Source organism: Callorhinus ursinus, unplaced genomic scaffold (genome assembly GCF_003265705.2).
Source record: "Callorhinus ursinus isolate GAN/ISIS: 27379988/994484 unplaced genomic scaffold, GSC_fseal_2.0 scaffold13, whole genome shotgun sequence".
Taxonomy (NCBI): Eukaryota; Metazoa; Chordata; class Mammalia; order Carnivora; family Otariidae; genus Callorhinus; species Callorhinus ursinus.
Genome location: NW_027397075.1, coordinates 19,137,143 through 19,164,103, shown reverse-complemented (window position 1 = coordinate 19,164,103; position 26,961 = coordinate 19,137,143). Strand labels below are relative to the sequence as shown.

Sequence of the window (26,961 nt, the reverse complement as noted above, 5' to 3'; positions counted from 1 at the left end):
CAGAAGTTTGCTTAAACAATGGAATTGGAATAGGGATAGTTACTCTAATGGGTTTAAGTTCTGATAGTCCATGATAGGAATGACATGTCAAGTAGATTAATATTTTGTTCATTTGTCAGCACACTGTCTACTGTGGGGGAAAAAAAATCAGTCCAGCCTATACCTAGGTTTCTCACAGGTATTCTGTCTTGATCAGTGTCTTCCTCCTGGAAACATTTTTTTCTTTAGCAATATGATTATTTTACCATCAGATCTTGCTCTGAATTAGGAAATATTTTTAAAAATTTACATGTTGTGTATGAACACGTTTATTTAAACCGTTCAAATCCTACAGAAGTAAATTAAAATGTATTGAGCTTTTGTATAAGTCAGCTATCCTGCTAAGTATTTAATTTTCTTATTTAATTATAAAACAACCTGTTGAGGGACTCAGATACTTGTATACCAATGTTAATAGCAGTGTTATTCACAAAATCTGAAAGTGGAAGCAACCCAAACGTTCATTAACTGATGAATGGATAAAAAGAATGTTTTGTATATGTATATTTATAAATCACATGTAAGTAATATATAGTATATAAGTGGAATGTGATTCAGCCATAAAAAGGAATGAAGTTCTGATACATGTTATAACATGGATGATCTTTGAAAACATTATGCTAAGTGAAATAAGCCAGCAGTAAGCTACATATTGTACTGTATTCCACTTGTATGAGGCACCTAGAACAGGTAAGTTCATAGAGAAAGAAAGTAGATTATAGGTTTCCAGGGACTGGGGGAAAAAGAGGAGTGGGGAGTTACTGCTTAATAGTTGCATAGTTTTTGTTTGGGTGGTGAAAAAGTTTTGGAAATAGATAGCAGCGATGGTTGCACAACACTGTGAGTGTAGTTAATGCTGCTGGTGTGTGCTCAAAAGTGGCTAAAATGGCATATTTTGTTATATATGTTTACCACAAAATAAGAGTGAAAAAACAACTCAACTTAGGTTCTATTACCTCCATTTTGCAAGTGAAGTTTCGAAAAGAGAAATAACTAGTATGAGATCATATAACTAATAGAGTGACCAAGCCTAGCCTTGAACCTGGGTACATCTGACCTCAGATTCCATATTTTTAATCAATGACTTTAATCAAACAGTCCTCTGCTTTCAGTAATAGAAGTGGAAGTCCTCCTGTCCCACTCCGTTTCCATTCTCTCTCACAGAAGTTCTCCCCATTAATTATTTGACCGGTACCCTTCAGGCCTTTCTCCTGTGCATCTACTTAAGTATGTGTCTGTTTACAAATGTGTACACCGGTTCTCTTTTTAATGCAGTTGTGGTAATTTTCTACATATTGTTCTGTGACTGCTTTTCTTATTTAATATGCCCTAAAGATGCTTCCCTGTTAATTTACATAGGTCTACTGCATTTTTTTATTGACTGCATAATCTTTGTTATACAATTTATGGTATAATTTGATACCATTTCCTTACATGTCTTAGATAGTTTCTGGATTTTTGTTCTAACATACAGTGTTACAGGACTTGTTCGTGTATCTTTGTAGATACACAGAAGTGGGGCAAATGGAATACACATTTAAAATACTAAAAGTTATTGCAATGTATCCTTCCCCAAAAGTCAATACCATTTTAAACTCCAAATAATGGTATTTGAGCATGCCTGTTTTCCAGGAACGGGATATTACAAATCTTTTTTTTTCTTTCTATCCCACAGTCAATAATTATTACTTATATTTATTTATATAATATATTAATCTCTAATTTACTTCCAGGTGTTGGACATTTTTCATACGATTTTTTTAATTACCCATTCATATACCCCGCTCATTTTTTTTTTTGGCTATGTGCACTTATGTGCACATAAGTGGTATATTCCTGCTCATTTTTCTAATGCTAGCCTTTTATTCATGTGTAAAAACCACATGTTCTTTATATAAATTCTTGTTAAATAAGTATTTGATGCAAATTCGTTTTTTCATGTTTTTTAAAATTAACTTTGTTCACGTTAACTTTAACCTTACATAAGACTTAAGTTTTTTTTTTAAGGTTTTTTTTATTTATTTATTTATTTATTTATTTATTTATTTATTTATTTATTTGACAGCGAGATAATGAGAGCAGGAACACAAGCAGGGGGAGTAGGAGAGGGAGAAGCAGGCTTCCTGCCGAGCAGGGGGCCTGATGTGGGACTCCATCCCAGGACTGAAGGCAGACACTTAACGACTGAGCCACCAGGCACCCAAGACTTAAGTTTTTATGTGAGTAAATTTAGCACATTTTTTCTTTTATGGCTTTTGGCCATATGGCTCTGTTTTGCTAAGAAAGTATCCTGCACTTCAGGATTACAGGAATACACTCCAGTACTTTCTCCTAGCAGTACTGCAGTTTTCACAAATATATATTCCTTCAATGATACTATTTTTTGAGTTGTATGAAGTGTAGGTTGATTCCGCCCCCCGCCCCCGTAGTCTGTCTTTCCCCCCTGATTTGAAATTCCTCTTGAATTTACACTAAATTTTCAGATAATTGTGGACGTACTTCTGAGCTTATTTTTGTTTTGTTGGTCAAGGGTTCAGCAATCTACGACACATTGGACAAATCTGGCTCATGGCCTGTTTTTGTAAATAAAGACTTATTGGAACATAGACCTGCCCATTTGTTTATATATTGTTATTGTTTGCTTTCATGATACAAGGGCCGAATTTTGACAAAGCCTAAACTATTTACTGTGGCCTCTACAGAAAATTTGCCAACCTCTATATTAGTCTCTTTACCACACTCTTTTATTTACTATAGCTTTATATAATGTTTTGATATCTGATAGGAATAAACCCATACCTATCTACTGTTTGTGATGTAAAATATTTTCTTGGTTACTTTGCATTTGTCTTGCTGCTAAGCTTTAGAAACAACTGTAGGAACCTCAATCACATATCATATTGGGATCTCTTTTTCTTATTTTTAAAAAGATTTTATTTATTTGACAGAGCATGTGCCTGCACGAGCACAAGTAGGCAGAGCAGGCAGAGGGAGAGGGAGAAGCAGGCTTCCTGCTGAGCAGAGAGCCCGATGCGATACGGGGCTCCATCCCAGGACCCTGGGATCATGACCTTAACAACTAACTGACTGACCGAGCCACCAGGAGCCCTGGGTTTTTTGTTTTGTTTTTTTAATATTTTACTTATTTATTTGACAGAGAAAGAGACAGCAAGAGAGGGAACACAGCAGGGGGAGTGGGAGAAGGAGAAGCAGGCCTCCCATGGAGCAGGGAGCCTGATGTGGGGCTCGATCCCAGGACCCCGGGATCATGACCTGAGCCAAAGGCAGATGCCCAACGACTGAGCCACCCAGGTGCCCCTGGGGATTTCTTTTTAATGCATACTTTAAAAAAATAAAACTTTTCAAAGAGATTAGATACATTTTAACTATAATTTTGCAGTTTTAAAGCATTTGATTAAGTACTTGGTGCCTGGCTCACTGTAAATGCCCAGTGAATGCGATTTGTACAAATGGTCCAGAATTCTTTGTACTGTATCTTTTGCTTCAGACTGCCTATTAGCTAGGTGTGTAGATATTCATTAACAGATCTCTCTCACCCCTTAGCTGATTGCATCTGTGTGAATTGCATACATGATAGATGATACAGACCAGGTTGTATGTTTCTAAAATGATTAAGGGCCAGGAAATATTCCTAAAACATTAAAATACCATTGTAATATTCCATCTTTCCACAGGCCTTTGATAAGTATTTACGTTTTAAGAGACCACTGGGTTCCTAAATTAACTTCATTTTGTAGAATTATATATTCTGTTTATCTCTCTGGGTAACTGATTGGAAATGAATTGGAAATCAGTAGGGATATCATTCATGGATTAGTTATGTCATTCAACACTAAATGTGAATTCTTGGCTGAAAGAGCTATGTAAACAAAGTCTACTAATTTTCTTAGAGCAAACTTTATCTGATACATTAGCTTGACTAACTTTTCTTCCCTAAATTTGCAATAGCCATTTTAAGTTTTACTTCTCTTGTTATGCCTTCCTCAGCAACTCCAAGTCAATATTTTTCTGCCCTTTCTGATGCACTAAAGACAGTCTGCTAGAGAGTCTGGGTTCAAATCCCAGTTCCTTCATTTATTTGACTAAAAGCCAGCAAAATTATAAAAAATTAGTCAAAAAGTAGTAAGAAAAAACTAAGTGAAATAATTTAAATTATCTTGCTTCTGTTTTCTTGTTTCTAAAGTGAAGCTAATGATGGCACCTATCTTCAGGAGTTGTTGTGAGGCAAGTTGGTATATGCAAAGCATTTAAACAGAACTTGTTACATAGTAAGCTAGGAGTTATTCTTTTGTGATTTTAAAAATTATTATTTTGTGCTGGTTTTCAAAAATTGTTTCCCATGTTGTAGTCTGGTGTCTAAGATCTCTTAAGACTAGGAATAGAGTAAGGATTATGCCTATGCTTTCTTTCTTTCTTTTTTTTTTTTTTTTTCTAATTTAAAGTTTCCATAGAGGAGAGAAGGAGGAGGAATATAAAATGCTGAGCTTGTTAAAGGGAATGAATCTTAACATGATGAATACTATTCTGGTGACCTAATTTGGGAGAAGCTAGAAAAGTGCTACAGACATGTATAGTTTCAGTTAATAAATGCAGAAGTAACGTTATTGACTAGGGTGGAACTTGACACAATTTCTGCAGAATATTATCTGTTACAGGATAGAATTATAGTTTGAATTTGTGCTTAATATTTGTAACACTCAAGGTGTGCTTATTAGCTGTAAGTTACAGAGACTCCAAGTAACAGTGGCTGAAAGCACAAGGACATTTACTGTTAAATGAGAAGTCTCGAGGCAGGCAATCACAGAGTTGGTTCTCTGGCTCAGCAGTTTCAGAGTTAGATTAGCAGGGCTTTCCGCTAATGGGTGCAGGACAGCTCCTGGAAAAGCACACCATCACTGTAACATCCTAAGGAGAAAGGAAGGGAATCTTTGAGAAAGGGTTTTCTCTTTATTCTTCTTACTTATCAGGGAGAAAAAATTTCTCAGAAGACCTCAGGCCCTTTACCTCATTGGTCACAAGCAGGTTGCACACAGAGGCCTGACCAAACAATGGGAAAAGGGGGAAGGGGTGGCCATGGTTGGCATATATCAACTATAATTCAGCATCTGGGGCAGAGCATATGGCTACCCCTGTCCCCAAATCTGGGGTCCGTTAGTGAGGAGGAAGGGAAGAAGAGTTGTTAGGAGGTAACTAGACTGTTTGCCACAATGCCACAATATTAATTTATTTCACAGTGATTTACAGAATAACAGGTTTTAAAGTAGTGAATGAAACAGATCTATTCCCTTGAATTCCTGAGACTTTTATTTCTTGTCATTTTCCTTTTCAGTTATGCTGTTTTTGGGATATTACGTAGGCATTTTCTTGTCCCCTGAAATGCTCATCATACACCTTAGAACTTAGAGGACCTTCTTCAGATCATCAGATTTTTAAAATACATGTTTTGAGATCCTTGAAAGAAAGTAGCTCAGTTTAAAAATGTTTTATTCTTGCAACTCTGCATTAGTATTTCTAGTTTCAGAGAAAAGGAGAATCTGGGGTCCAGAGAGGTAGTACACTTACGATCCAATAGGTAATAAGTGGCACTAAAGATTCTTTTAATAATACCAGCTAATAACTTTTGAATCCTTCCATGTTCCAGGTACTTCACTTATTATAGATCTGCTCGACTTACAATGGAGTTACTTCCCACTAAACCTATCGTAATTTGAAAATATCCTAAGTTGAAAATGCATTTACTACGTCTAATCTACCAAACGTCCTGGCTTAGCCTAGCCCACCTTAAACTTGCTCAGAACACTCACACGAGCCTGGGCAAAATCGTTTAATGCTAAGTCTATTAAAAGTGCTGAATATCTGACATAACTTATCCAATACTGTACTGAAAGTGATCAACGGAATGGTCCTAAGCGTACCTGTTGTTTGCAGTCGTGATTGCGGGGCCGACTGGGAGCTGTGGCCGCTGCCCAGCATCTCGGAACAGGATCTTATCACTAGCCTGGGAAAAGATCCAAATTCAAAATTCCAAGTATGGTTTCTACTGATCGTATGTTGCTTTCACACCATTGTAAAGCTGAAAATTGTTAAGTTAAACCGTCTTAAGTTGGGGACCCTCTGTACTTAGCATTAGTTGTTTATTATATCCCCATGACTGAGAATTATGAGGTACAGGTGCCTGTACAGATGCGTAAACTCCCCCTTTTCACAGTCTCACAGGTGGTGAGGGTCAGTCAGACTAACTCTTCAGAGCTTCGATGCCAGAGCCTATGTTTTTTTTAAGATTTATTTATTTATTTTAGAGAGAGTGAGCAAGTTGGGGGAGGGGAAGAGAGAAAATCTTGAAGTAGATTTCCTGCTGAGCACGAAGCCCAACACGGGGCTCGATCTAACGACCCTGAGATCATGACCTGACCTGAAACCGAGAGTCTGGTCGCTTAACCCACTGAGCTGCCCAGGCGCCCCCCGCCCCCCCAAAGCCTACACTTTTAACCATTAACAATTAACCATTCTATTTTCATATAAATGAAATTCTTCCTTTAGCCTTTCTGTGTAAGAAAGTGATTTAATGAAATTTGCTAAAAATCTGTAGAATAAAGTAGCTGGTTTGTTAACTTGCCGTCACTTGTTGTTATGAAAGTCACATTTATTGTAGGAATGGGAAAGTTTTAGATTAATGTTTAGGTGAGATGTTTTTAAATCTGTGCAGCAAATTTAAATTTCACCCTGTCATTTGAACACCATATCCTGAGTTATTGTTTTTGCTGTGTGTCATGGGAAGTAGAATTTCTTGATGCTGGGTACAGGTTCAAGGATGTTCTCAGGATATCCTGTGGCTTAAAAGGCTTTTTTCTATTTTTTTTTTAACCAGGTGATATTTTCTTTGATGACATATAATTTGGTTTAAATTTATACTTAATAGTAAGTACTGAAACATGTCTATATATGAAATATTCTTTAGAAAATGATTTCTTAATCTAAGTTTATGAGATATCTAGTAATCTTTTGTGTGATATTTAAAATTTGAAGTATATGTGCTTTTTCTGGGGAGGAGTTCATAGTCTTATGCTATATTCTTGAGGAGGTCCAGGATTCACCTGTAACAGCACATCCTTCCCCACTCCCTGTTAACCTCCCCCTGTTTTGGAGTATTGGTTTAGAGTGTTTCTTTTTCTTTTCTTTTTTCTTTTTTTTTTAAGATTTTATTTTTATATTTGACAGAGAGAGAGAGAGAGAGAGAGAGAGAGACAGAAAGAGAGGGAACACAAGCAGGGGGAGTGGGAGAGGGACAACTTCCTGCCGAGCTGGGAGCCTGATGCGGGGCTCGATCCCAGGACCCTGGGATCATGACCTGAGCCGAAGGCAGACGCTTAACGACTGAGCCACTCAGGCGCCCCTCTTTTTCTTTTTAAATAAGGTTTGGATACTTAAAAACAGGTATAGAGAAGTAAGTTGGTGACTTCAATAATCTGATATGCACATGTTATGACAACATAACATTAAATTTCAGTGACTATACTTTTCATATCTTAAAGTTTTATTTGGTTAATTTGCATAATTTGTTTTCTTTACCATTTATGTTCTATCTCTTTAATCATTGTTACCCACTTACTTTATGGTATTTTCAGATTGTACTTACCTCTTGAGTTCCTGGGTACTAATCTGTTTGTTTTGATTGCCAACTTTTCATAACAATGGTGGACTATTTCCTCATTGGGTTTAAAGTTTTAGATTGCGAGCTCATTTTTTTTTATTATGTTATGTTAATCACCATACATTACATCATTAGTTTTTGATGTAGTGTTCCATGACTCATTGCTTGCAAATAACACCCAGCGCTCCATGCAGAATGTGCCCTCTTTAATACCCATCACCAGGCTAACCCATCCTCCCACCCCCCCTCCCCTCTAGAACCCTCAATTTGTTTCTCAGAGTCCATAGTCTCTCATGGTTCGTCTCCCCCTCCGATTTCCCCCCCTTCATTTTTCCCTTCCTACTATCTTCTTCTTTTTTTTTAACATATAAAGTATTATTTGTTTCAGAGGTACAGGTCTGTGATTCAACAGTCTTACACAATTCACAGCGCTCACCATAGCACATACCCTCCCCAATGTCTATCACACAGCCATCCCATCCCTCCCCACCCCCGCTCTAGCAACCCTCTGTTTCCCGAGATTAAGAATTCCTCATATCAGTGAGGTCATATGATACATGTCTTTCTCTGATTGACTTATTTCACTCAGCATAACACCCTCCAGTTCCATCCACGTTGTTGCAAATGGCAAGATCTCATTCCTTTTGATGGCTGCATGATATTCCATTGTATATATATACCACATCTTCTTTATCCATTCATCTGTTAATGGACATCTTGGCTCTTTCCACAGTCTGGCTGTTGTGACATTGCTGCTATAAACATCGGGGTGCACATAACCCTTCGGATCCCTACATTTGTGTCTTTGGGGTAAATACCCAGTAGTGCAATTGCTGGGTCCTATGGTAGCTCTATTTTCAACTTTTTGAGGAACCTCCATACTGTTTTCCAGAGTGGCTGCACCAGCTCGCATTCCCACCAACAGTGTAAGAAGGTTCCCCTTTTTCCACATCCCTGCCAACATCTGTCGTTCCCTGACTTGTTAATTTTAGCCATTCTGACTGGTGTGAGGTGGTATCTCATTGAGGTTTTGATTTGGATTTCCCTGATGCCGAGTGATGTTGAGCACTTTTTCATGTGTCTGTTGGCCATTTGGATGTCGTCTTTGGAAAAATGACTGTTCATGTCTTCTGCCCATTTCTTGATTGGATCATTTGTTCTTTGGGTGTTGAGTTTGATAAGTTCTTTATAGATTTTGGATACTAGCCCTTTATCTGATATGTCATTTGCAAATATCTTCTCCTATTCTGTCGGTTCTCTTTTCGTTTTGTTGACTGTTTCTTTTGCTGTGCAAAAGCTTTTTATCTTGTTGAAGTCCCAATAGTTCATTTTTGCCCTTGCTTCCCTTGCCTTTGGCGATGTTTCTAGGAAGAAGTTGCTGTGGCTGAGGTCGAAGAGGTTGCTGCCTATGTTCTTCTTTAGGATTTTGATGGACTCCTGTCTCACATTGAGGTCTTTCAACCATTTTGAGTCTGTTTTTGTGTGTGGTGTAAGGAAATGGTCCAGTTTCATTCTTCTGCATGTGGCTGTCCAATTTTCCCAACGCCATTTGTTGAAGAGACTGTCTTTTTTCTATTGGACATTCTTTCCTGCTTTGTCGAAGACAAGTTGACCATAGAGTTGAGTGTCCATTTCTGGGCTCTCTATTCTGTTCCATTGATCTATGTGTCTGTTTTTGTGCCAGTACCATACTGTCTTGATGATGACAGCTTTGTAATAGAGCTGGAAGTCTGGAATTGTGATGCCGCCAGCTTTGCTTTTCTTTTTCAACATTCCTCTGGCTCTTCGGGGTCTTTTCTGGTTCCATACACATTTTAGGATTATTTGTTCCATTTCGTTGAAAACAGTGGATGGTATTTTGATGGGGATTGCATTGAATGTGTAGATTGCTCTAGGTAGCCTTGACATCTTCACAATATTTGTTCTTCCAATCCATGAGCATGGAACGTTTTTCCATTTCTTTGTGTCTTCCTCAATTTCTTTCATGAGTATTTTATAGTTTTCTGAGGACAGATCCTTTGCCTCTTCGGTTAGATTTATTCCTAGATATCTTATGGTTTTGGGTGCAATCGTAAATGGGATCGACTCCTTAATTTCTCTCTCTTCTGTCTCGTTGTTGGTGTATAGGAATGCCACTGATTTCTGTGCATTGATTTTTATATCCTGCCACTTTACTGAATTCCTGTATGAGTTCTAGCAGTTTTGGGGTGGAGTCTTCTGGGTTTTCCACATAAAGTATCATATCATCTGCAGAGAGTGAGAGTTTGACTTCTTTACCAATTTGGATGCCTTTTATTTCTTTTTGTTGTCTGATTGCTTTGTCTAGGACTTCTAGTACTATGTTGAACAGCAGTGGTGATAGTGGACATCCCTACCGTGTTCCTGACCTTAGGGGGAAAGCTCTCAGTTTTTCCCCATTGAGAATGATATTTGCCATGGGTTTTTCATAGATGGGTTTTATGATATTTATGATATTTTATGATATTGACATGACCCTCTATCCCTATACTCTGAAGAGTTTTGATCAAGAAAGGATGCTGTGCTTTGTCAAATGCCTTTTCTGCATCTATTGAGAGGATCCTGTGGTTCTTGTTCTTTCTTTTATTAATGTATTGTATCACATTGATTTGTGGATGTTGAACCAACCTTGCAGCCCAGGAATAAATCCCATTTGGTCGTGGTGCATAATCCTTTTAATGTACTTTGGATCCTGTTGGCTAGTATTTTGGTGAGAATTTTTGCATCCATGTTCATCAAGGTTATTGGTCTGTAATTCTCCTTTTTGATGGGGTCTTTGGTTTTGGGATCAAGGTAATGGTGGCCTCATAAAACGAGTTTGGAAGTTTTCCTTCCGTTTCTATTTTTTTGGAACAGTTTCAGGAGAATAGGTATTAATTCTTCTTTAAATGTTTGGTAGAATTCCCCTGGGAAGCCATCTGGCCCTGGGCTCTTGTTTGTTGGAGGTTTTTGATGACTGCTTCAATTTCCTTAGTGGTTATACGTCTGTTCAGGTTTTCTATTTCTTCCTGGTTCAGTTTTAGTAGTTGATACATCTCTAGGAATGCACCCATTTCTTCCAGATTATCTAATTTGCTGGCATATAGTTGCTCATATTATGTTCTTATAATTATTTGTATTTCTTTGGTGTTGGTTGTGATCTCCCCTCTTTCATTCATGATTTTATTTATTTGGGTTCTTTTTCTTTTCTTTTTGATAAGTCTGGCCAGGGGTTTATCAGTCTTGTTAATATTCGAAGAACCAGCCCCTAGTTTCGTTGATCTGTTCTACTGTTCTTTTGGCATCTATTTCATTGATTTCTGCTCTGATCTTTAGTATTTCTCTTCTCCTGCTGGGTTTAGGCTTTATTTGCTGTTCTTTCTCCAGCTCCTTTAGGTGTAGGGTTAGGTTGTATATTTGAGACCTTTCTTGGGGTTTCTTGAGAAAGGCTTGTATTGCTATATACTTTCCTCTTAGGTCTGCCTTTGCTGTATCCCAAAGATTCTGAACAGTTGTGTTTTCATTTTCATTGGTTTCCGTGAATTTTTTTAAATTCTTCTTTAATTTCCTGCTTGACCCATTCATTCTTTAGTAGAATGTTCTTTAGCCTCCATGTATTTGAGTTCTTTCCGACTTTCCTCTTGTGATTGAGTTCTAGTTTCAAAGCACTGTGGTCCGAAAATATGCGGGGAATGATCCCAATCTTTTGGTACCGGTTGAGACCTGATTTGTGACCTAAGATGTGATCTATTCTGGAGAATGTTCCATGGGCACTAGAGAAGAATGTGTATTCTGTTGCTTTGGCATGGAATATTCTGAATATGTCTGTGAAGTCCATTTGGTCCAGTGTGTCATTTAAAGTGTTTGTTTCCTTGTTGATCTTTTGCTTAGATGATCTGTCCATTTCAGTGAGGGGGGCGTTAAAGTCCCCCACTATTACTGTATTGTTGTTGATGTGTTTCTTTGCTTTTGTTATTAATTGGTTTATATATTTGGCTGCTCCCATGTTAGGGGCATAGATATTTACAGTTGTTAGATCCTGTTGGATAGATCCTTTAAGTAGGATATAGTGTCCTTCCTCATCTCTTTGGTTTAAAATCTGACTTCTCTGATACAAGATTTGCCACCCCAGCTTCCTTTTGGTGTCCATTAGCATGGTAAATGGTTTTCCACCCCCTCACTTTCAATGTGGGGGTGTCTTTGGGTCTAAAATCAGTCTCTTGCAGACAGCATATTGAGGGGTCTTGTTTTTTTTTATCCAATCTGATAGCCTGTGTCTTTTGATTGGGGTATTTAGCCCGTTTACATTCAGGGTAACTATTGAAAGATAGGAATTTAGTGCCATTGTATTGCCTGTAAGGTGACTGTTACTGTATATTGTCTCTGTTCCTTTCTGGTTTATGTTACTCTTAGGCTCTCTCTTTGCTTAGAGGACCCCTTTCTATATTTCTTGTAGGGCTGGTTTCCAGTTTGCAATTTCCTTTAGTTTTTGTTTGTCCTGGAAGCTTTTTATCTCTTCTTCTATTTTCAGTGACAGCCTAGCTGGATATAGTATTCTTGGTGGCATATTTTTCTCCTTTAGTGCTCTGAGTATATCATGCCAGTCCTTTCTGGCCTGCCAGTTCTCTGTGGATAGGTCTGTTGCCAGTTTAATGTTTCTACCATTGTAGGTTACAGATCTCTTGTCCCAAGCTGCTTTCAGGATTTTCTCTTTGTCTCTGAGACTCGTAAGTTTTACTATTAGATGTCGGGGTGTTGACCTATTTTTATTGATTTTGAGGGGGCTTCTCTGTGCCTCCTGGATTTTGATTCCTGTTTCCTTCCCCAAATTAGGGAAGTTCTCTGCTAAAATTTGCTCCAATATACCTTCTGCCCCTCTCTCTGTTTCTTCTTCTTCTGGGATCCCAATTATTCCAATGTTGTTTCGTCTTATCATATCACTTATCTCTCAAATTCTGCCCTCTTGATTCAGTAGTTGTTTATCTTTCTTTTTCTCAGCTTCTTTATTTTCCATCATGTGGTCTTCTGTATCACTAATTCTCTCTTCTGATTCATTCATCCTAGCAGTTAGAGCCTCCATTTTTGATTGCACCTCATTAATAGCCTTTTTGATTTCGACTTGGTTAGATTTTAGTTCTTTTATTTCTCCAGAAAGTGTTTCTCTGATATGTGCCATGCTTTTTTCAAGCCCAGCTAGTATCTTTAAAATCGTCATTCTGAACTCTAGTTCTGACCTCTTACTAATGTCCGTATTGATCAGGTTGTATTGATTAGGTCCCTGGCAGTCGGTACTGCCTCTTCTCCTTTTTTTTTTTGTGGTGATTTTTCCGTCTTGTCATTTTGTCCAGAGGAGAATAGATTAATGAGAGAACAAAATGCTAAGCGGGTTACAACGACCCCAGAAAAATATACACTAAACAAATCAGAAGAGACCTGAAACTGGGGGAAACGAAATGGAAATAAAGAAAAAAGAAAAAAAAAAAAGAAAGAAAAAGAAAAAGGTAAAAAGCAAACAAACAAAAAAACAAAGACAGAATATGATCAAATATGATTAGGCTGGTGCATAGATCAGTGCCACACCCTAGAATTTGGGCATATTATGGTCTGTTAGAAGAAAGTGCCTCCGAAAATTTTAAAGAAAGGAAAACTTATATATGTACAAAAATAAGGGTAAATATAGACGATAGACTCTGAAAAACAAACTGAGCGTTCTAGAGGGGAGAGGGTTGGGAGGATGGGTTAGCCTGGTGATGGGTATTAAAGAGGGCACGTTCTGCATGGAGCACTGGGTGTTATACGCAAATAATGAATCATGGAACACTACATCAAAAACTAATGATGTATGGTGATTAACATAACATAATAAAAAAGGGTAAATATGAAGGGATGGAATAGGACTGTAAAGATGAAAAGTCTAAAAGATTTTATAAAAGGAACTGGTAAGAAGTTGGTTCAAAAAAGAAAGAAGAGGATTAAAAAAAAAAGGGAGAGAATGTGATCAGGCAGGAGACTAGAACAAATGCATACACTAGAGATTTAGGATAATATTTTGGTCTGTTAGAAGAAACTGTATCCCAAAATTTGAAAAAGAGAACAACTTATATACATATATATATATACACACACACACACACATATATATATATACCAAAAATAAGGTTAACTACTATGAAGGGATAGAATATGACTCTAAAAATGGAAAATAAAAAAAGAATTTTTAAAAAAGGGATTGATAAGATGTTGGCTGAAAATGGGAAAAAGAAAAATTAGAAAAGAAAAGAAAAAAATTAACTTGGAAAGACTAAGGAATCATGGGAAAAAAGCCATGGATTCTATGTGCAGAGTTCCCCTAGTGCAGGAGTTCTGCCGTTCTCATTTATCGGTAAACTTGGTCTTGGCTGGCTGTTCTTGCTGATCTTCTGGGAGAGGGGCCTGTAGCTGTGGTTCCCAAATGTCTTTGCCGGAGGCGGAAGTGCCCCACCCTTGCCGGGTCCCGCTACATAATCTGATCGGCTTTGGTCTCGGGAGTTGTTCCCTGCAAGCTTTCTGTATAGCTTTGGAGGACGAGAGTGAAAATGGCGGCCTCCCAATCTTCCCCCTGGAGAAGCCGAGAACTCGGGGCCCTGCTCCTCAGTGAGCCCCCAGAGAAGAGCAGTCACTCCTGCTCCCCAGTCTCCGGCCGCACTCCGTGCTCACCTGGCCTATGACCGAGCGTTTCTGTCTCTGGCACTCGACCCTGTGTGGAGTCTCCAAACCCAGCCGATTTTTGCAGTTTGCTTCCGCGCCGCTCCTCCCGGGGAGGAAGGGGAGTCTGCCTGCATCTGCCGCTTCTTGGGTCCCTGCTGGAAGAGCAGTGGCTTGACTGTGCCGCGGATCACGGTTTATGGTAACCCCAAGCTGAGAGCCCATGCCTCGGCTCCGTCTCTGCAGCCGGCTTCCCTGCTCCGATACCTGGGAGCTCTGCCACACTTAGGCACCCCTGTCTTTCTGTGACCTGGAGGGTTGTGAGACCACACTGTCCCAGGGAGGGATTCATCCCCCCGCTTAGCCAGTGGAGCGACGTCCCTCAGCAGAGCCGACTTCTAAAATTTCCGATTTTGTGCTCCGCAGCTCTATCACTTGCCAGTAGCGGCTGATGGAGGCCCCCCTCCCCCGCCATCTATCTTCCCAAATACCGCCTCCAATTCACTTCTCCCTAGGTCCTGCCTTCTGGAAAGTGGTCGCTTTTCTGTTCAGAGAGTTGTTTCTATTCTTTTCTTCGATCTCCTCTTGAGTTTTTAGGTGTTCAGAATGGTTTGATCCTTCTGTAGCTGAATTCCTGGGACCGGATGAAATTTAGGTCTCCTACTCCTCCACCATCTTGCTCCTCCTCATGAGCTCACTTTTGATTGGGGTAGATTTTTCTGGGTTGAGTTCTCTTCCCCCTGAGTGCTTTTGCTCTGTGGGGTAGGGACTAGATTTCATATTAATTTTTTGGCTAAGGATTCTTTTACCACCTGAGCAGTATAGATTCAGCCTCCAAACTTGTACGTGCTCTACCTTTGAACTACCCCCAGCTCCCACCCTGGGTTGCCTATCTGGTCCAAGATTCAGAATTTTTGTAATTTTCTTACATGGAGAAACAGTCCTGGGTTCCTTAGTCAGGGTTTTGACTCCAGTTCTCTACCTCTCTGAGGTCATCAGCAATACCTCATGTTTCCTTGTCCCTCTAGTAGGGCCTGTGTCCAGGGCCAGGATTTCCGAAAGCTTTTTTTAAAAAAAATTTAAAAATTTAAATTCAGTTAATTAGCATATCATTATTTGTTTCAGGAGTACAGGTCAGTGATTCATCATCTTCTATAATACCTAGGGCTCATTACAACACATACCCTCCCCAATGTCCATCACCCAGTTACCCCATCCATCCACCCCTCTCCCCTCCAGCAACCCTCATTTTGTTTTCTAGGATTAAGAGTCTCTTATGGTTTGTCTCCCTCTCTGGTTTTGTCTTTATTTTTTCCTCTCTTCCCCATGACCCTCTGCCTTGTTTCTTAAATTCCATATATCAGAATTTTTTTCTCTGATGGACTTATTTTGCTTAGCATAGTACCCTGTAGTTCCATTCTCATCGTTGCAAAGGGCAAGATTTCGTTTTTTTTATGGCTGTGTAATATACCATTGTATGTATGTACCACATCTTCTTTATCCATTCATCTGTTGATGGACATCTGGGCTCTTTCCTAAAGCCTTTCACAGCATTTATTCCTGTGTTTAAAATTTCGATTGGACTTCTCTCTGTAGTTCTGGCTCTTGGGGATTTTCCTCTGTCTCTCTCTTTTGTCTTATTTGAGTTTGGATGTATATTTAAAATTTCTCACTGTTTTATTCAGCATGTGTTTTATATGTCTGTTCTGTGGTTGTATATGTGTGATTCTGTTTTACCTTTGCTTATTTACTAAGTTTCCAAAACTATATGGACTACTTAGAAATTTCTTTCACTAATAACTCAATTATTAAAAATTGAAAACCCCACTCTGTCAAAGATACTATTTTAGGTACTTAAAAGTGAGTAGGATGCAGTCTTACACTTGCTTTCAAGTATCTGTAGTTGCCAAAAATCGGAAACATACCACTTGTAACCTTTTTCTTTGTAGATTACAAGGGGCTAGTGTATAATCACATTCTCTTTCAATAATATTTAACTGTATATTAATTTTAGAGTACCCAATATGTTTTATTCAAAAATCTAGACCCAGAACTCGCTACAGGTGGTAAAAGCTTTAATGTGGCTTCAGAACCCTCTCTTGTCATCGTACCTCGTACTTCCTGTCCAGCTCACCCTTCTGCATGGATGGCTGCCTCCTCCTGCCCTAGTATGCGTCCTGCCTCTCCTGTCCCTCCACTGTACATGAGCAGCCGTGCCCACAGTGGAAGCATGTGCCTTGGAAAGCATAAGGGGGAGAAGATGGAGAAGTTTGAGAGGAAAGGGAGGAAGCAAGGATCATAGGTGAGGGGAAGGTTAAAATCTCTCACTCCAGTACTCCCTGTTCTCTTCCAGGCTTCCCTGTACCTTTGGGCTCTGCCTTTATTCCCCATCTGCTCGCTTGTACCTCTCCTTCTCCACTTCCTTTTTCTCTTGGAACTTTGAACTTTTGGTACCTTTCTCGGTCCATGGTAGCTGTCACCAGTGGCTTGCATCCAGCAGCCTGTGTTCTTCTCAGGCCTGGACAGCAGCTGTGAGGAGGAGGGAGGCTGGAGGCTGGATTGAAGGAGACTCTATGTTTAGATCTTGGGCTACGTTCACCAGAGAAGAAGGTATACCTTGCAAGGTGTACCTGGCATTTCATATTGGAAATTTGAATTTTTCTTTTAGAATAATTTATTCATTTATCCATTTACTCAACAGTGTATGGTGAATCAGGTAGTATGCTGGGGGCTCAGATGGAAATATGTTTTTGTCTTTCCTGTTTCAAAGAGATCTTTTTCTTTTTTTTAAACGTAGAATTATTTTGTATTTGAGTCTCTTAATTTTCGCATCTATGTTTATTTCAAAACTTTTGGGAAGAAAAAGGCAGCGTGGAATACTAGAAGGGCTTTGGAACCTGAGTGATCAGAGTTTGAATTCTATTTGTGTCACTGATTAGCAGTGTGATCTTCAGCAATTTATTTTACCTTTCTGAACCTGTGTCTTCCCCCCCCCCCCCCCAAAATGGGAATAATAATACTTATTCTGAATGATGATGAGAATGAGAGATAATGTAGGACAAGTGCTTAGCATGTTCTTTGGCTTAGACAGCTTTTAATGAAATGGTCCCTGCTAGGATCATTATTATCACACAAAGTTTGTCCTCAATACTGAGTCATTTTGTTGCCCAGAAGCACTTTAAAAAATGGGGTACACTCAGAAAAGAATGAAGGGATTTTTTTTTCTTAAAACATCATATTCTTGAAATTGGGACAGGTTTTCAGAATTTACATAAAACAATTACTTCCATGTTAGTGTGTCCTCTTAGGTACTGTGACTTACTAGTTGAGTCACATACTGCTTATCAGCATCAGATAAGGGTTTGTAACATTTACCATAGGGAATTTTATGACAAATAGGTAATAGTTTGGATGCTACCTCTGAGTAGCTGTGAGTAGAAAAACAGGTTATTTACCATAACATTCAGGGGTGTTGGAGGAATTAAAGTCAGGACTGCAAGCAAATGCCCAGGAATCCCCCGGAATCTGGAATAAGAGCTGGCGGAACTCTTGTCATTCGTCTTTGCTTCTCTTCATGCATGTGCTTTGCTGTTCTCTTTCTGTCTTTTTCAAATGATTTTCTCCTTTGCTCTTAGCCTCATGGTGGAATGTTTGCCCCAATACCTACTGAATGTCTATGCTGCAACTTATAGCCATCTGCAAAGACTAATTCTGAGAGCAGTTTTAAAGGATTTGTTGTACAGCTTTGGTCAGTTTTCCACGCCGCTTCTCGTAACTGAGGCTCCTCCATGGACACTTGACCTGAGAATCAAGGAAGGATTTTCAGAGAAGGAAGGGAGGTGGCATGGTAGATATCTCACAAAGAATGTGCCACAAGTGAAAGCCCTGAACTCTACAGCATTAAAGAAAGTCAAGGCATTGTTATCATTAGATGGTGTAGCGCTTTGTGAAATGTCCCTGAACGTAGCATGTACTCAGTAGAGACATGTCTACTGTCTAGAAGTACAACAGATGAATTATATGGCCTTGATTTTTGTCAGAGGCAGTAGTATAGCTGTTATTAAATCTTTTTCAGCTACTGTAATGAATATAAAGGGGTTTTTTTGCAATTTGTCTTACATATCCAAAGTTATTTTAATCACACTGAGTGCCTGAGATGGCCTTGTGGTGGATAGAATTCATGGCTTTTTTTCTTACTTATTTTTGTTAAATATTGCTAATGATATTTTGGCAGTAAGTCAGATGTATAATCAATTTTTTCAAATGCAGTATAGAAATAAATATTCAAGTAATTGAAATTGTGAATCGTCAGTTCTGTCATAATTGAATTTCTGAACTCTCAGCTCTAGTGTATTAGAGCATCTTTTAACTTGTCTCAGACATTCTGAATGGAGTGCTCACTAATACAAATTGTTTTGTTTTCTTTATACTATTTGAGTATCATAATAACTATATACTCCTCTATAGATATTTAATAGTTCTAGTTCCTTGTTCATTTTTACTACAAATTAGAATAATCAAAGTTGTAATTTGCCTGAAGTTTCAGCTCTCAGCACCCTGTTTCTGGACTTCTGATTTAGCCTTGGGAGGATGTCAGTTATGAATGAATGATACCTTTGTTTAGTGATCCTGTTATATAGTAGAAATCAATGCTCCTTTTAAGTAGTGGAAATTGGTGTTACAATTTTTTTAGTCTCCCATTTTCAATTCTAATAGGCCTGTCTGTATCAACCCAACTTATCACACTTTTTTTTTTAAGATTTCTTCCTTAAAAAAAAAAAAGCTTTATTGAGATATAATTCATATACCAAACAATTCACTCATTTGAGGTATATAATTCAGTGGTTTTGGTATATTATCATACTAATTCTTAACATGTGTTAAATGATAAAATTTGCCATTTTAACCATTTTTAAGCATACAGTTCATTGGCTTTAATGGCACTCACAGTGTCATACACCCATCACCACTCTATTTATGTCCCAAAGTTTTTAAATTTATTTTATTTTATTTTATTTTTAAAGAATTTATTTATTTGATAGAGAGAGACAGCGAGAGAGGGAACACAAGCAGGGGGAGTGGGAGAGGGAGAAGCAGACTTCCCACTGAGCAGGGAGCCTGATGCGGGCCTCGATCTCAGGACCCTGGGATCATGACCTGAGCTGAAGGCAGACACTTAACAACTGAGCCACCCAGGCACTCCACTTTTTTTTTTTTTAAAGATTTTATTTATCGCTTCTTGGCCTTTTGGCTAAGATCAAGTGTAGTATCTGTTCTTAACAGTTTTAATAAAGATTTTATTTATTTATTTGACAGAGAGACACAGCAAGAGAGGGAGCACGAGCAGGGGGAGGGGCAGAGGGAGAGAGAGAGAAGCAGGCTTCCCACCGAACGGGGAGCCCGGTGCGGGACTTGATCCCAGGACGCTGGGATCATGACCTGAGCCGAAGGCAGACGCTTAACAACTGAGCCACCCAGGCGCCCCTATGTCCCAAACTTTTTCATCACCCCAAAGAGAAATTCTGTAAGCATTGACCAGTAACTCCTTGTTTTCTCCCCTCCTCCAGCCCCTGGTAACCTCTGATCTACTTTCTGTCTCTCTGAATTTGCCTGTTCTAGATATTTCCTATAAGTTCAAGCAAACAGTATTTGTCTTTTTAATGTCTGGCTTGTTTCACTTAGCATAATGTGCTCAAGATTCATCCATGTTCAACTTCTTGCGGAACCTCCATACTGTTTTCCAGCGTGGCTGTACCAGTTTGCATTCCCGCCCACAGTGCACGAGGGTTCTCCTTTCTCCACCTCCTCACCAATACCAGTTGTTTCCCACATTGTTAATTTTAGCCACTCTGACAGGTGTGAGGTGGTATCTCATTGTAGTTTTGATTTCTATTTCCCTGATGATGAGTGGTTGAGCATCTTTTCATGTGTCTATTGGCCATCTGTATATCTTCTCTGGAAGAGTGTCTATTCATCTTTTCTGCCCATTTTTTAACTGGATTATTGAGTATTGAGTTTGATAAGTTCTTTATAGATTTCGGATACTAACCCTTTATCTGATGTCTTTTGCAAATATCTTCTCCCATTCCGTAGACTGCCTTTTAGTTTTGTTGATTGTTTCCTTTGCTGTGTAGAAGCTTTTTAACTTGATAAAGTCCCAGTAGTTCATTTTTGCTTCTTTCCCTTGCTTCCAATGATGTGTCTAGTGAGAATTTGCTATGGCTGAAATCAAAGAAGTTTCTCTGTGTGTTCTTCCCTAGGATTTTGATGGCTTCCTGTTTCACATTTAGGTCTTTCATCCATTTTGAATTTATTTTTGTGTGTGGTGTAAGAAAGTGGTCCAGTTTCATTCTTTTGCATGTAGCTGTCCAGTTTTCCCAACACCATTTACTGAAGAGACTGTCTTTTTTCCATTGGATATTCTTTCTTGCTCTGTCAAAGATTAGCTGACCATATAGCTGAGGGTCCTCTTCTGGTTCTCTATTCTTTCCATTGAGCTATGTGTTTGTTCTTATGCCAGTACCATACTGTCTTGATGACTACAGCTTTGTAATACACCTTGAAATCTGGAATTGTGATGCCTCCAGTTTTGTTTTTCTTTTTCAGAATTGCTTTGGTTATTTGGGGTCTTTTGTGGTTCCATACAAATTTTAGGATTGTTTGTTCTAGCTCTGTGAAAAAATGCTGGTGTTATTTTGATAGGGATTGCACTAAATGTGTAGATTACTTTCAGTAGTAGAGGCATTTTAAATTTTAACAATGCTTGTTCTTCCAATTCATAAGCATGGAATGCTTTTCCATTTCTTTGTGTCCTCTTCAACTTCTTTCATAAGTGTTCTGTAGTTGATTTCAGAGTACAGATATTTTACCTCTTTAGTAAGGGTTTATTCCTAAGTATCTTACTGGTTTTGGTGCAGTTGTAATTGGGATTGATTCCTTGATTTTCTGCTGCTTCATTATTGGTGTATAGAAATGCAACAGATTTCTGCACATTGATTTTATATTTTGCAACTTTGCTGAATTCATGTATTAGTCCTAGCAGTTTTTTTGGTGGTGTTTTGGGTTTTCTATGTAGAGTATCATGTCATCTGAAATAGTGAAAGTTTGACTTTTTCCTTGCCAGTTTGGTTGTTGCTGAGACTCTGACTTCCAGTACTGTGTTAAGTAGTAATGGTGAGAGTGGACGTCCTTGTCTTGTTCCTGACCGTAAGGGAAAGGCTCTCGGTTTTTCCCCATTGAGGATGATATTAGCTGTGGGTCTTTGTATATGGCCTTTATGATGTTGAGGTATGTTCTATCTATCCCTACGTTGTTGAGGGTTTTTATTAAGAAAGGCTGCTGTATTTTGTCAAATACGTCATCTGCCTCTATTGAGAGAATCATAATGATCCTATCCTTTATTTTAATTAATGTGGTATATCATGTTGATTGATTTGTGAATATTGAACCACCCCTGCAGCCCAGGAATAAATCCCACTCGATCGTGGTGAATAATTCTTTTAATGTACTGTTGAATTCAACTTGCTAGTATCTTGCTGAGAATTTTGGGCATCCATGCTCATCAGGGATATTGGCCTGTAAATTCTCCTTTTTGATGGGGTCTTTGGTTTTAGAATCAAGGTAATGCTGACTTTCTAGAATGAGTTTGAAAGTTTTCTTCCATTTCTCTTTTTTTGGAACAGTTTAAGCAGAATAGATATTAACTCTTCTTTAAATGTCTGGTAGAATTCCACCAGGAAGCCATCTGGCCCTGGATGTTTGTTTTTTGGGAGATTTTTGACTACTGATTCAATTTCTTTGCTGGTTTTGGATCTGTTCAAATTTTCTGTTTCTTCCTGTTTCAGTTTTGGTAGTTTGTGGGTTTCTAGGAATTTGTCCATTTCTTCCAGGTTGCCCAGTTGGTTAGCTTATAATTTTTCATAGTATTCTTTCATAATTGTTTGTATTTCTGTGGGGCTGGTTGTGATCTCTCCTCTTTGATTCATGATTTTATCTATTTGGGCTTTTTCTCTTTTTTGATAAGTCTGGCTAGGGGTTTATCAATTTTATTAATTCTTTCGAGGAACCAGCTCTTAGTTTTATTCATCTGTTCTTTTTTCTTTGTTTCTATATCATTTATTTATGTTCTAATCTTTATTAATAATTTCCTTTTTTCTGCCTTTAGGCTTTATTTGCTGTTCCTTTTCTGCTCTTTAGGTGTAAGGTTAGATTGTGTATTTGAGACTTTTCTTGCAATATACTTCCCTCTTAGGACTGCCTTTGCTGCATCCCAAAGGTTTTGGACTGTCATGTTTTCATTTTCATTCACTTCCATGTATTTTTTTAATTTCTTCTTTGATTTCCTGGTTAACCCATTAATTCTTTAGTAGCATGTTCTTTAACCTCCATGTATTTGTGTTTTTTTCCAAATTTTTTCTCGTGGTTGACTTCAAGCTTCATACCATTGTGGTCTGAAAATATGCATGGTATGATGTCAGTCTTTTTGTACTTGCTGAATCCTGATTTGTGACCTAGCATGTGATCTATTCTGGAGAATATCCCATGTACACTTGAAAAGAATGTGTATTTGTGTATTCTGCTTTAGGATGAAATGTTCTGAATATATCTGTTAAGCCCATCCAGTCCAGTATGTGTCATTCAAGGCCATTGTTTCCTTGTTGATTTTCTGCTTAGATGATCTGTCCATTGGTGTCAGTGGGGTGTTAAAGTCCCTACTATTATTGTATTTTTATCAATGAGTTTCTTTATGTTTATTATTAATTTATATATTTGGGTGCTCCCAAGTTGGGGGCATAAATATTTACAATTGTTAGATCTTCTTGATGGATAAAACCCTTTATTATGATACAGTACCCCCTATAGTACCCTTCTTCATCTCTTGTCTTTGTTAAAATCTAGTTTGTCTGTGGGCACCTGGGTGGCTCAGTTGGTTAAGCAACTGCCTTCAGCTCAGGTCATGGTCCTGGAGTCCCAGGATCGAGTCCCATGTCGGGCTCCCTGCTCAGCGGGGAGTCTGCTCCTCCCTCTGACCCTACCCCCCTCATGCTCACTCGCTCTCTCTCATTCTCTCTCTCTCTCTCTCAAATAAATAAAAATCTTTTTTAAAAAAATGTAGTTTGTCTGATATAATTATGGCCACTCCAGCTTTCTTTTGATGTCCATTAGCAATGATAGATGGTTCCCATCCCCTCACTTTCAGTCTGCAGGTGTCTTTAGGTCTAAAATGGGTCTCTTGTAGGCAGCATGTAGATGGATCTTGTTTTATTATCCATTCTGATACCCTATGTCTTTTGATTGGAGCATTTAGTCCATTTACATTCATTATTGAAAGATACGAATTTAGTGCCTTTGTGTTACCTGTGGAGTTGATGTTTCTGGTGATGTTCTCTGGTCCTTTCTAGTCTTTGTTGCTTTGGGTCTTTTTTTTCTCCATTCAGAGTCCCCCCTTAAAATTTCTCGCAGGCCTGGTTTTAAGTGATCACAAACTTTTTTTTTTTTTTAAAGATTTTATTTATTTATTCGACAGATAGAGAGACAGCACAAGCAGGCAGAGTGGCAGGCAGAGGGAGAGGGAGAAGCAGGCTCTCCGCTGAGCAGGGAGCCAGACGTGGGGCTGGGATCATGACCTGAGCCGAAGGCAGCCGCTTAACCGACTGAGCCACCCAGGCGCCCCAGTGATCACAAACTTCTTTAGTTTTTGTTTATTTGGGAAACTATCTCTCTATTCTGAATGACAGCCTTGCTGGATAAAGAATTCTTGGCTGCATATTTTTCCCATTCAGCACGTTGAATATTTTCTTCCACTCCTTTCTGGCCTGCGAAGTTTCCGTGGATAAATCTGCAAACCTGATCTGTCTTCCCTTGTAGGTTAAGGACTTCCCCCCCACCTTGCTGCTTTCGGGATTCTTTCCTTATCTGTATATTTTGTGAATTTGACTATGATATGCCTTGGCGATGGTTGGCTTTTGTTGAACTTATTGGGAATTCTCTGTGCTTCTTGCATTTTGAAATCTGTGTCCCTCCCCAGATTAGGGAAGTTTTCAGCTATAATTAGTTTGAATAAACCTTCTGCCCCTTTTTCTCTCTCTTCATCTTCTGGGATTCCTGTGATATGAATGTTACTGTGTTTTAATAGATCGTTGAGTTCCCTAAGTCTACCTTCGTGGTCCATTATCTTTCTTTCTGTATTCTTTTCAACTTCATTTTCCATAATTTTATCTTCTCTATCACTGATTCGCTCCTCTGCTTTGTCCATCCTTGTTTTTATGGCCTACATTTGGGACTGCATCTTGGCTGTAGCATTTTTAATTTTGTCCCGACTAGATTTTAGTTTTTTTACTTCTGCAGTAAGAGATTCTCTCTTGTTTTCTACACTTTTTTTGAGCTCAGCTAGTATTCTTATAATTGTTGTTTTAAATTCTAGTTGAGACATCTTTCTTGTATCTATATTAAGTCTTTGCCCATAGTTCTACTTCCTGTTCTTTGTTTTGTGTAAATTTCTCCATCTTGTCATTTTGTCCCTAAAGGAAAAGAGGAAAGAAAATAAAAACAAAAGCAAAAAAATCCAAAAGAGAAAGAAAAAAAAAAAAAAACCCAAAACAAAACAAAAAAATCTAGATCCTGGGTGTGTTTTGGTCTGCTTGTTAAAAGAATCTAAATCCCAAAATAAAAAAAGAGAAAGGAAAAGAAACAAAAATAAAAAAATAAAGTATATATATATATATAAGTTAAAAAATAATAAAAATGAATTAAAAAATAATAAATAAAAAAATAAAGAATAAAAGTAAAAAGGAAGGTAGATCCCACTTCCCCTAGAGCTGAAACTTTACAGCCCTCTATGATCAGTAAACTATGTGTGGTCTTCTGGGGGAGGGGCCTCCTGAGCTGATTCTCAGGCTGACTTTTTCAGTCAAAATGGGCCTCCGGGGTGCAGGGAGGTGGGGCTTGGTGTAAGCGGCTCTGGGGTCCACTAGGTGGCGCTATTTTGCTCTCCGAAGTCTTTCAGACCTCATGGGGGTGGGATGAATATGGCATGCGCATCTCTCTAGTTCTGGGGTTGAAAATTTGCACCCCGACTCTTCAGTGAGCCCTCAGGGACGAGCAGTCAGTCACTCCTCTTGTGTCCCTAGTTTCCATCTGAACCTTGTATTCACCCTGCCTGTGTCTGAACTTTTTTTTATCTCAGGCGTGTGACTGAGTTTCAAAACTCCAAATTTTAGGAACTCCTGCGGCGTCAACCTGTGCTGTTCCTCCAGGAAGGGTCTCGCTGAGCTCTTCCCATTTCCGTGGGGCCCCAGGAAAAGGGGTTGCAGGACTTTGCAGCAACAGAGCTAATGGCAAAACAAAGCAGTGGGCTGGCACCAAGACCAGCCAACTTCCCTGCTTCTGTGCCTGGGAATAGTACAGCATGTTGGTAACACCCGTTCTTCTTGTGATCCAGGGGATCCTCAGACCATGCTGTCACTCCTGGGGCTCCGTCGGGCTTTGCCACCTGAGAACCTTTAAACCAGGCATGTCCTCCACCGTAGCCAACTTCTAAAGTTCAGATTTTGGGTTCCCTGGCTTGTAGTACTTTGCGGTAGCCTTAGTAAGCAGGCTTCCTCCCCACTGCCATATCACAGGTATATCGCCCCCAACTTTCCACACTTCCTACCTTCCAAAAGGTGGTCACTTTTCTACTTGTAGACTTTCAGTTTTTGTTCTCTCAGATCTCCGATTGATTTCTTGGGTGTTCAGAATGATTTGCTAACTATCTAGCTGTGTTCAAGGGATGAGACAAGCTTGGGGCCCCCCTACTCCTCTGCCATCTTAACTCCTCCACCGAGAAGCTCTTGAGTAATGCTTCTTAGTGATATGTGCATAGAAAATGGTTTTGAATTAAGTAATCGTCAATAAGACTGTTTTACTTGAGGGATGAAGTTTCTTGCATCATGTATGTCATAGATTGAAGGGCCTGTGATCAACCAGTCATATATTCTTTTCAGGAACATGTCTTCAAAGAACCTTTTTTTCTTTAAGTATTTATTTTAGAGAGAGAGAGAGAGCATGAGTGGAAGGGGCAGAGGGAGAGGGAAAGAGAATCTCAAGGAGACTCCTCACTGAGCATGGAACCCAACGAGGGGTTGACATGATCCTGAGATCATGTGAACTAAAGTGAAATTAAGAGTCCAATGCTTAACCAGCTGTGCCACCCATGCACCCCTCAAAGAACTTTTTTTTTTTTTTTTGGTGAATAATGACTAGTAATGATTTAGTTTGCTCCTAAAGTTGTTCACAGTTCATTTTTTTCATGACCAATTGTTTTCATCTAACTCGATCACTGAAATTAAAATAAAGGTATATCATCACATTTAGTTAAAAACATCATAGTTTTTCAGATTTGAAAGAACACTAAGTTGTGAAAAAATTTTGGCCAAATAACTCAGTTTTTGAGCTAACCATTTTCATTACATGAATATTGATTCGTTCACATTATACAGATTTTAAAATTTTTTATTAAAAGTTTTTCCTGTGAATATATATAAAAGAGTGTATAAAACTTTTCTGTACAATTCAAAAGATGATAATAA

At 38.8% G+C, this 26,961-nt stretch overlaps 1 protein-coding gene and 1 pseudogene across 12 annotated transcripts in view; both read left to right on the top strand.

Moving 5' to 3' along the window:
• Window positions 1-26,961, top strand: part of CDC42BPA (CDC42 binding protein kinase alpha) — a 351,347-nt gene that overhangs the window by 35,670 nt on the left and 288,716 nt on the right. The gene's annotated exons all lie outside the window — the stretch shown is intronic.
• On the top strand, window positions 19,624-19,719 carry LOC112828913 (U2 spliceosomal RNA; annotated as a pseudogene).